This window comes from Crocodylus siamensis, chromosome 6 (assembly GCF_052110815.1).
Source record: "Crocodylus siamensis isolate JL-2025a chromosome 6, ASM5211081v1, whole genome shotgun sequence".
Taxonomy (NCBI): domain Eukaryota; kingdom Metazoa; phylum Chordata; order Crocodylia; family Crocodylidae; genus Crocodylus; species Crocodylus siamensis.
The window spans coordinates 71,365,200-71,375,516 of NC_143400.1; the positions used below are offsets into that span (position 1 = coordinate 71,365,200).

Sequence of the window (10,317 nt, forward strand, 5' to 3'; positions counted from 1 at the left end):
TATAGGATAGGGTGAGGGCATATGACACTTCAGGGTAGTCGTGCCCCACTGGTATTTGGGTCTGAGAACTGGAACAGCGTCAGAGGCCTGTGGGGACAACCCTGGGGAATGAGAAGGCAACGCACCACAAGAGGTGTGAGGCCAGGGTGTAGGGGTGGCAGAGCCCCATAAGCAACCATTGGGTTGGGCCAGGGCTACCGAGGGACCCGTGAACTAGCCCCGCCCATTGGGGAACATCAAGTCGTGGCAGGCGAGAGTGGGGTTGGTGGCACGGGAAGAACTACCCTGGCAACGAACAGGCCTGGAAGGGGCGGAGACAACCACAAGGAGAGCAGAGCTGGAGTAGGCCTGCCAGTTGCAGAGTGGTGCATTGGCCGGGAAGGCTTAGGGGAACACCAGTTCAGGATGCAACCAACCGAGATGGGCCCTGCCGACCTACTAACCCAGAATTTGCAGGTGCTGATGCAGATTGTGGGGTCACAGCAGCGGCTGCTAGCGCAACATAGTACGTCGGCGCTAGGAATACCTAAGATGACAGCTGACAATGACCCCAAGATGTATATTGAGGCCTTTGAGTGCCATGCTATCATTATGGGCCTTGACAATAGGTACTGGGCCAGCCAGCTCTGGGCCTTGGTGGTGGGCAAGGCCCAGGTGGCCTATTGGGCCTTAACACGAGATAAGGCCCAAGACTATGAGGCAGTGAAGGCAGCTATCCTATACCGCCTCAAGCTCAGTCCAGACCACTACCAATGGCTCTTTCAAGACAAGAAAGGGCTGGAAGAGACGACCAAGGGTGCTGCTGCGATGACCCAGGGACCTCTTTGGTAAATGGGCCAATTTGGCTACATGCACGATGGCAGCTCTGGTGGACAAAATCATGTTAGAACAATTCATAAGCGATCTGGAAGAGAGAACCCAGCACTGGGTCTGGCAACACACCCCCGAGACTTGCGAGGAAGCATTAAAATTAGCTGAAGCTTTTGTGGTGGCAGAATGGCATTACCCACGGGAAAAGCGGGGATTCCCATCATCAGCACCAGTAACGAGGGAGGTGGAGAGGTGTAAACCTGGCTATAGGCCCCAAGGGGCGACTTGGTGTGTTACCGCAACGGTAGGGTCGGGCATTTCACCCGAGAGTGCCCCGGGCGGGCTGCAGAGAAAGGGCGGCTTATGAATATCCTGAGGGGGTTGGCAGAATTCCCTAGAGAGAAGGTCACAGGGGAGCCAATGGAGTGCAGCTTTGGGGCCGGGGAAGGTAACCCTGTATGGGAACACCTGGTGGTGCGTGCGTGGGTAGAGGTCCAGGCGGTGTTAGATTCCGGATGCGCACAATTGTTGATAAGGGCGCGTCTCTTGTCCGATGTCCCCATGGGCTAGAGCCAGTGAGGGTGTCGTGTCTTTGTGGCGAAACCCAGGTCCTTCAATGAGTTAGAGCCCATCTTAGGGTTATGGACTACCGAGGGGAGTTAGTGGTAGGCCTTGCACCCCGATTGGCCTGTGAGATGTTGCTAGGGCAAGACTGGGCCCCTCTGTATGAGGTGATGGACAGGGTACACAATGTTGAGTTCGCATATAAGGCATTGATCCAGGGGGATGGGTGGTTTGGTGATGCCAAAGAAGGAGAGGCAAACACCGCAGAAGAGGACAAGGAGGCGGTCGACTGGAGAGACATTGCTAGTGGGCCACAATTCCGACAAGCCCAAGGGAATGACCCGGAGCTACAAGACTGGTGGTCCCAGGCCACAGGCATGACCTGGCCCCCGGCTCAAACCTCTGACTCAGGGTGTCGCTTTGAGGTAAGGAACCACATCTTGTATCAGGTGACACCCAAGAGGGGAGGAGGGAAGCCGGGTCCAGTTGGTGGTGCCTCGATGTTTGCGAAAGGCGGTGTGGCAATTGGCCCACACTATACCTATGGGAGGCCCTATGGGGAGGGATAGCACAATAGACAAAATAACCCAGTGGTTTTATTGGCCAAAGTTGGGGGAAGATATAGCCCACCGCTGCGCTGAGTGTCCAGTGTGTCAAAAAGCCAGGGAAGATCAGCCACCTCAAGCACCGATGAGACCAATGCCAGTTATTGATCTACCCTTCTCCCATATCGCCATGGATGTCATTGGACCTCTGCTGCGCAGCAGCAACAGGCACCAGTACATTCTGGTGTTTGTCAACTACGCAACCCAGTACCCTGACGCGGTCCCTCTCAGGTTGGTAACGGCGCCCCGAATCACCGAAGAGTTGGTGAAGTGGATAGCTCGAATGGGAGTGCCACACGAGATATTGACAGACCAGTCATGAAACTTCATTTTGGGGGTCCTGCAAGGGGTCTGCCAGACACTGAGGATTAAGCAACTGAGGACATCGGTCTGATTGAAGAGGTATGTAGAGAAGTGGAAAGATGCAAGCCCTGGGCGTCATTATGACATCACGAGCCCTTGGTGAAGCTCTCTGGTACCCATCTGTAAACTCAATGGGACCTTGAGACTCATAGATTTCATAGACTTTAGGGCTGGAAGGGACCTCGGGAGATCATCAAGTCCATAGATCATCGACTCTGCATAGATTATCAGAGAGTGAACAAAGTGGCCATGTTTGATGCCTTCCCCATGCCACGGGTGATGGAACTAGTAGAGCGGATAGGGGTGGCCCGCTATATAACGTTAGATCTCACCAAAAGATATCGGCAAATCCCGGTACGGCCAGGGGACCGCCATAAGACAGCCTTTGGGACCCCGTGGGGGCTGTACGAATTTGTTAAAATGCCATTCGGCTTGCATGGGGCAGTGGTGACATTCCAACGATTAATGGATCACCTTCTGGCGCCCCACACGGGGTACACTGCCACATACATTGATGATACAGTCGTGTTCACCCCATCGTGGGATTGACATCTCCACGCCCTCCAGGCGGTTCTAACCGAGCTCCAGAAGGCAGGCCGAACCGCGACACCTTGAAAATGTGTGATTGCACCCAAACACACTAAATACTTAGGGTTTCTGGTAGGCCAGGGGACCATAAGGCCATTAGAGGATAAGGTCCAGGCCATTCGTTCCTTCCAAGCCCCGCAAACAACAAAGCAGTTGCGGTCCTTTCTAGGCTTAGTAAATTATTATCACCGATTCGTACCCTGGTTCTCGGAGCTAGTGGGACCTCTCTCTGAAGCCCTAAAAGGGTCACTCTGGAAAGGAGTTCAATGGAATAGGGCGATGTTAAGCAGCTTCCAAGCCTTGAAAAGGGCCCTTTGTGATGGCGTACTAATACATACTCCTGACTCTGAGAAGCCCTTCTCGTTACAGATGGATGCCTCAGCGGTGGCGCTTGGGGCCGTGTTAACACAACGGGATGCCAGAGTGGACAGACCCGTGGCCTACACCAGCTGAAAGTTGCTACCCGCCGAGATCAGGTATGCAACCATCAAGCGGGAGTGCCTGGCTATCCAATGGGGGGTGGAATACTTCCGCTATTACTTACTTGGGTGAGAATTCATGCTCATCACAGACCACGCACCATTAAAATGGCTCAGTATGGCTAAAACAGATAATGCATGCATAACGCATTGGGCATTAGTGCTGCATCTCTTTAAGTTCTGTGTTGCATACTGTCCAGGGAAGGATAACGTAACTGCAGATTTTTTATCTAGATGCGACCAAGACGTGACTCGCAATAGGGGACAACAAAGCGGGTGATCCCCTCAGCATGAAGCAGGTAACAGTGAGGCGGAACCCCTGGAACTGCCACAAGGCAACTGGTGGGGGGGGTTATGTCCCAGGGGCCGTGGTAACATGGAACACTTACCCGCAGCCCGGGACGAAAGACATACAGAGCAGGAGGGAAAACCCATGTGGCTTGTGACGAGTCTCTAGAGATCCAGCCTGCTGGAGGGGTTGATGGCTGGCAACCAGCCTTAGAGCGGCTGGAGAAGGCCCGCCGGCCGCGCCTACCATGAGAGTGATAAAATGACGATGAAGGTAATGGTCATAAAAAGGCATGCTTATATGCTTAACTTGCCCTTCATACAGATCATGCTGAGATTCTACAGAGAAAAAGGTGTCTATTTAAAACACGAGTACGTTGAATTGGCTGAAGAAGATTTTGGTGCAAGTTGCATGTAGATGACACTTAAGCCATAATTAAAAGTCATTGACCAAGTAATTCCAGTAAGGCTTTGAAACCATTCCTGGTAATGTCTTCAGGTATACCATCTCATGTAAAACAGAGAGTGCTCAAAAAAGCACCTCAGATTATAACCTGCCTAACATCTGATATCCTCTACTCAGATAATCTCTCTACTATTTACCAGTTACATCTTATCACGAGGTCTACATTCTCCTTTATCCCCCTCCCCATTTTTTACCCATTGGCTGCCTCAATTTGCATTTTCACTGACTGACATGCTTGCATACTGGCCTCTGGGTTCTATTCTCTCCTATCTAGGAAGAGCACAGAACAAGTGCAGCTCCTTCGTCAGCCTGAAGAAGGGTGTTTGTACCTAAAAGCTTGCAAAGAAGATTTTTTTCCAGCTATTTTAGTTGGTCTAATAAAAAATATTGGATTTACCCAAGGAACGTTGTCTGCTTCTGACAGTGCTTAGAGCAGGGGTGGGCAAAGTCTGTCCCACAGGCCGGATCTGGCTGACAACAGACTCCATTTCCCAGCAGCCTCTGCCTGCATGGCTGGGGTCAGTCTCCAGGGAGACCTCAGCTGCACTGTGATAGTGCAAGACTGGGGTTCCCATGGAAACCAGCCCTAGCTACCACACTGGCAGGGCACACAACAGAGCAGGATAGGGGGCTGCTTCATACCTGCTGGGATCTTGCAGGTGGGGCAGTTTGGTTTGGGCCAGGGCAGAGTTGTGATCTGCAGCCTGTATGCTCTGGGCAGTGGCAAGCAGGCAGCAGATCATGGCTCTGCCCTGGCTCAGGATCACGCTGTCACCGCTGCAAGCATGTCCCTGCCCAGAGCATGTAGGCCGCAGATCTGTCCTGGCTCTTTGCAGTGGTGACAGTATGATCCTGACCTAGGGCAGAGCTGTGATCTGCTGCCTGTTCGCCCCTGCCCAGACTGTGCAGGCTGCAGATAATGGCTCTGCCCTGGGCCTGATGAAGCTGCCCCCACTGCAAGATATCCCAGTGGCTCCGGAGCAGTCCCTTGTCCTGCCCTGTGTGCCCTGCCAGTCTTCATAGCAACCCCAGCTTTTCTATCACAGCGCAGCTGTGACTGGGGTCTCCATGGAATCATGCCCCAGCCATGCAGGTAGGGGTTGCTGGGAAATGAAGTCTGGCTCCTGACTGGAACTGCCATTTTGCCCACCCCCAGCTTAGAGGTAAGGGGGATAAATACTCTATAAATGAAAGTCAATGTATAGCAGCGTTAAGCTACTGGAAACCATTGACAAATTATCAAGCACTAGTTACAAAACAGAGATATATTGACATCATGGGAATATACCATTTTATTTAAAAAGTAATCATTTTGTATCTCTTCCTGCTCCCTGAAATCCATGGGACAGCCTACATTGACTTCGGTAAGTGAAAGCCCTCATTCTGGAAGTTGCTTAAGCAGGTGCCTAAAGTTAAGCATGTCAGTAGTGCCCTGGAATAAAATTTCTCCCTCTTCAGGTATTGAGGAATTAAAGAGGGAATTTTTCAAATGCTTAGAAATAGGCATCACCTTGACAAGTCCCGGCTTCAGAAAGTTTTCTTATCTTATGTACACAACACGAGATTTCCTGTTTATGCTGGCTCAACTGCATTTGTTTGCACAAGCAGGATTTCCTGCCACTTTAAAAGTCTTTTCAACGCTTTAAACGAAAACTGCTTAGACATGGTTTAGTTTGTGTCACTGCCGATTATGTTGTTGTATCTATGGATTCATGGTGTGTAAACACCAAATGACTCAAAAACATGTAATTATTTTGCTATCAGGTGTCACTATGCTATTTCTGTATTTCAGGCCTTTGGCCAGTAGGTGCTGCTGTTATTTTATTTTATTTTTTGGCTCCTGCCTATCCCTCTCTCCCCCTGCTCCCACAGCTGACTGCAGGCAGCCAGGGCACAGTGCAGGGGGCATCTCTAGTAGTTACCTTAGCACAGAATACTTAATGCAGAAAGAAAGAAAGAAATGGAGGAGTAATCCATATTGCCAATTACTGTTGTATACTACCCTTTGCTAGTGGTCATGCCCATACCTCCACCAGTGGTCCTGTAGGTGCTTCCCTCCCCCCTGCTACGCCCACCCTGGTATTCTGAACTGCCAAGCACAGTGGCATCACCAGAATGGTAAGCTTGCAACTACGTTTGGAGTGTGGCACGTCTTAACACTTTAATATTTGGGAGGTAACCCTCCTATTTCTTATAATTGACATTCCCATTCCAGAAACACAACAAATACTGCAGGAAGACACTGTATGCCAGATCCGCCCCCAGGACATGCAACATCCTGGGTGATATATAGGTAATATCAGAAATGTCCAACCAACTTTGTGCAGGGTGATATTTGGACTCTGGTCCAAAACCCTGTGTCCCGGGATGCAAAGGTACTCAACGGCAACTCCCAAGCCAGGGAATGGAGGACGGGAGGCGAAACCCGCACGGCTCGTCAGCCGCTTGTTTATTCAACTGCAGCCGGCCGGTGACGTAAGCGCAGAGTGCCAGCCAGCATAAATAAAAATGGTGGCACATGCCGCAGGAGGCACGGAGAAGGAGGAGAGGCTGCAGCCGATGTCCTCGCCTCTCAGACAGGTAGGGACATCAAGGCATGAGGGGAGAAACACCCAGGGCAGGTGTGAGAAGAGGCAGGGATGCCGCCCGAACGATGCTGCCGGCGCAGCTGTCAGGAAGCTCCGGGATTGCCCCTGTGATATCTTGAAGGAGACCCCAGGTGAAATCAGCCCTAGGAGGATAGATTGCAGGGAAGCCCAGAGAGAGGTGCCTCCAAAGGAAATGCTGTCGCTGGACTGTAAGGTGCCGGGGAATAGGCAAAGACTGAGTGCCAAGGCGAAGCAGTCAGTGTTACAGCGAGGCGTGACGGGGGGACAATTAAAGGGGTGGTATGCCTGAGTTTGCATTGAGGTTTTTGGTAATTTCTGTTAAGCCTGTCTTTTCCCTGAGTCCTAGGGGAGACCGGAGGGCCTTAGCCCCATAGTAGGCCTAGCTCTGGTTAGGGGGAAGCTGGCATTTCATCCCGGTAAGAGTCCAAAGAACGAGACAATGAACAGCTTGGCACCACCATATAGGAGGCGTGAGGCTGGGGTGTAGGGGTGGTGGAGCCCCGAGAGTGACCGCCGGGGGAACCCTGAGCCTACGAGCGCATGCGATGACCGACCCCAAACACTGATACCATCAAGTTGTGGCAGGCAGGAATGGGGTCAAAGAGTTGGGCGGAGAACATCAGCTCGGGCGAAGGCGGGAACGCCGGTGAGGTACAACACCAATCACCTGGGGAAGAGCGGCCCGAGAACAAGTAGTCGCATCCTGGTGGCCACACCCTGTCCCATTCTTCTTTCTTCCTCTCCCTGCAGAAGACTTTCGAGATCAGAAATAGAAAAGTATCAATAAGGAAAGCATTAAGAATCCACACCCACCATTAGAAGCAAGTTATTTAGTAACAGTGTAATAGTTAAATAGTTTATAGTGTATGTAATAAATAGTGTGTAATGTTTTATAGTAAATTGTGTATAGTTAAATAGTTTATATACATAGTGTATAGATATAGATCATGTTTTAATAAACAATGCTGTATAGATACAGAGGTGCTGGGGAGGAAAATCTCACCTTTTTTCCTACATTTTTTATTTTCTAATGTTTCTATTTATTTAACAACTTCTAAAAATTTCTTTAATTTATTTATCATCTATTTTTTAATGATGCCTTTTTGATAAAGAAAAATGTCAATGCACCACATTTTTAAAATAAAGATTTAAAATTGTGTCTATGTGTATCATGTTTTCTTTCATAGGCAGATCGGCATGCATGGCAGTCCATGCGGTTTGGGAGAGGTGATGACTGTGCCCACCTGCCTCAGTATGGGGCTCCTTTGCTTGGGAACATTTATGGAGTGATGGCATTACTGGAAAGAGTTGCCGAGTGGACTGTTATGGGAGGTCCAGTGCTTGTTCAATTCATGTTTTACCCCCAATCTCAATGTACAGTGATCCTTACAAGCCTCTCTGAGGGTGCAGCAGCTTTTTGCAAGAAAGACTTACTTCCTCACCCCCACACAGAGTCCTCCATCTCAAACCCGATGGACAAGAAAAAGTGGGAAGCAGCAATACTATGCCAGGCGTGGGAGAGCCTTTCTTAACATTTAAAGAGGGCAGTTAGCAACTCTTCCATGTATTATGAGCTTAACACTTGGTTTTTGTTTTTTGCATCATCTCCAAAACACCCTCCCCACACATGTGGTTCCCCCTCCTGCCCAACCAGGTCAGAGGAGCAAGGTGGGGCAGTTGTGTGCATGCATGCTGGGCAGTGTATTGGTTGCCGGCTTGTGGGGTGGGGGTGGAAGTACTGTTCTCAGGGTCCCCATTGGGTGGGATCCCTGGAACCCAAGGAATATTAATCCACCTCTATAACAACACAACAGCACCACCCACCCACCCAATGCTGCTGCTCTGCTGGTTAGTGCTCAGCTTTACAAATAGCTCCTCAGTTGTTGCTCAGCTTTGCAAATAGTTTCACAAAAGACAGGAGCCAGATGGTTCTTTCTCTCTTACATAATAATCCTTTAATGTTTTTATTGACCCTTTTACTTTTCTATTCATTCACCATGAGTGAGGTACATTTGTATGAATCGAAGCATTCACCATGAGAACGCACCCACCCCTTCAGGGCAGGGACAAAACAAATCCAGGGTGGGGTGCAGCCATCCTGGGCACAGGGATCCCAAACAATATTAATCCACCTCTATACCACAATGTCAACACCCACTTTCTTCTACATTCACAATGATGTAACTTAATAGCTAATATTGACTACTTAGAATATGTCAAGTAAGAGCATCAGAGAATATTTTTCTTTGGACTCTTTGGTTTTGTTAGCATTTTTTTGGATTGAGGGAGAGAGTGTACTAGTGTATAGTATATTGTATAGTGTGTGTATATAGTGTATGTAATAGTAATAGTTTACTAGTTAAATAGTGTAGACCAGAGCCACCAGCATTTGGGAAGATGAGGGGGGAGGGGGGAAGAGGATGCGAACAAGTCAATAAAATGTTCATAAAATGAGCCAGTATCAGGTGAATACTTTTGTAAGTGCAGCAAAAATAGCTGAAATAAATTGAAATGGTATTCACAGCATAGCTGAAACAAAGATGCCCTCAATGTGTGTGTGTGTGCGAGTGTGAGAGAAGGTATGAAGAAAGGTGGAACCTCATCTGAACATGAAGCAGATAGGCCCTGGCCCTGAGACCAAGCCAGAGTACTGTCTCTAATTGACAGATTTTTTGATTGATAAATCACAATAAATTGCAATGTTATTCATATCACAGCTGAAATAATCACAAGAAATTCAAATGTTAGTTACCCTAGCACTTAAGAAATGGAGCAGCAAATTGTTGATTGCTTATTACCCTCTGCTAGTGGTCGTGCCCATACCACCGCCAGCAGTTCTGTATTACGAGCTAAAGCCTAAAATTACAAACTAAAACCTTCAGCAATGCTTCAATAAAGCCTTAATAATAGTGTGATAATAATGTACAGTGGGAAGAGAAAGTCACTTGATGACAACGTTGCTCAATTAGACTGTGTGTATGCATGAATATATGTATGCATTTGAGCAAATCTTCCAATGTGGAGGGCTTGTTTATTTGCTGAGACATGGCCAGTAGGCAGTAGGAAGGAGACCCACCAGCCAAGTGGGGAAAGTGTCATTGGTCGTCAAGTGGGTGGAGTACTGTGGATAATTTTTTGTATGTATGTCTGTGTATTGGTCCCAAAGGTGGGACCTCCTCAGTGCGCAGAACTTGTATGACTGACAGATTTGTGATTGTTAAATCCTCAATGGATTGCGCAGTCCTCAGTGGAAGGTCAATAGTAGGCTTGGTGTCCCTTGATAGGAATGTTGCTCGACTAGTCACTCGGTGAGAGCGTGCATGTGTGTATGTATGTATGTTGACCTCACTTCAACTCAAAGCAGGCAGCAGGGAAGAGGGAAGGTTCTAAGACCTACCAGGCAGGCAGTGGGGAAGCAATGATGCAGTTTTTCATGGGACTGTAACCTCTGAGAATGGGGTGCAATGTCTTAATTCTGAGATGAAGATACCAGTCACTAAGTCACTAGGCAGTGGGGAAGAGGGGAGTGTGTGTGGGGGGTACTT

At 49.0% G+C, this 10,317-nt stretch overlaps 1 long non-coding RNA gene across 2 annotated transcripts; it reads left to right on the forward strand.

Moving 5' to 3' along the window:
* Positions 1–435: 435 nt before the first annotated feature.
* Positions 436–3,708, forward strand: LOC149862990 (uncharacterized). 2 transcript variants are annotated; one of them, XR_016443166.1, is made up of 4 exons: positions 436–1,799; positions 2,211–2,381; positions 3,300–3,406; positions 3,644–3,708. It is a non-coding gene; the product is annotated as an uncharacterized LOC149862990 (long non-coding RNA). The 2 variants fall into 2 exon arrangements; XR_016443165.1 differs by having other exon boundaries at positions 436–2,381.
* Positions 3,709–10,317: the final 6,609 nt, after the last annotated feature.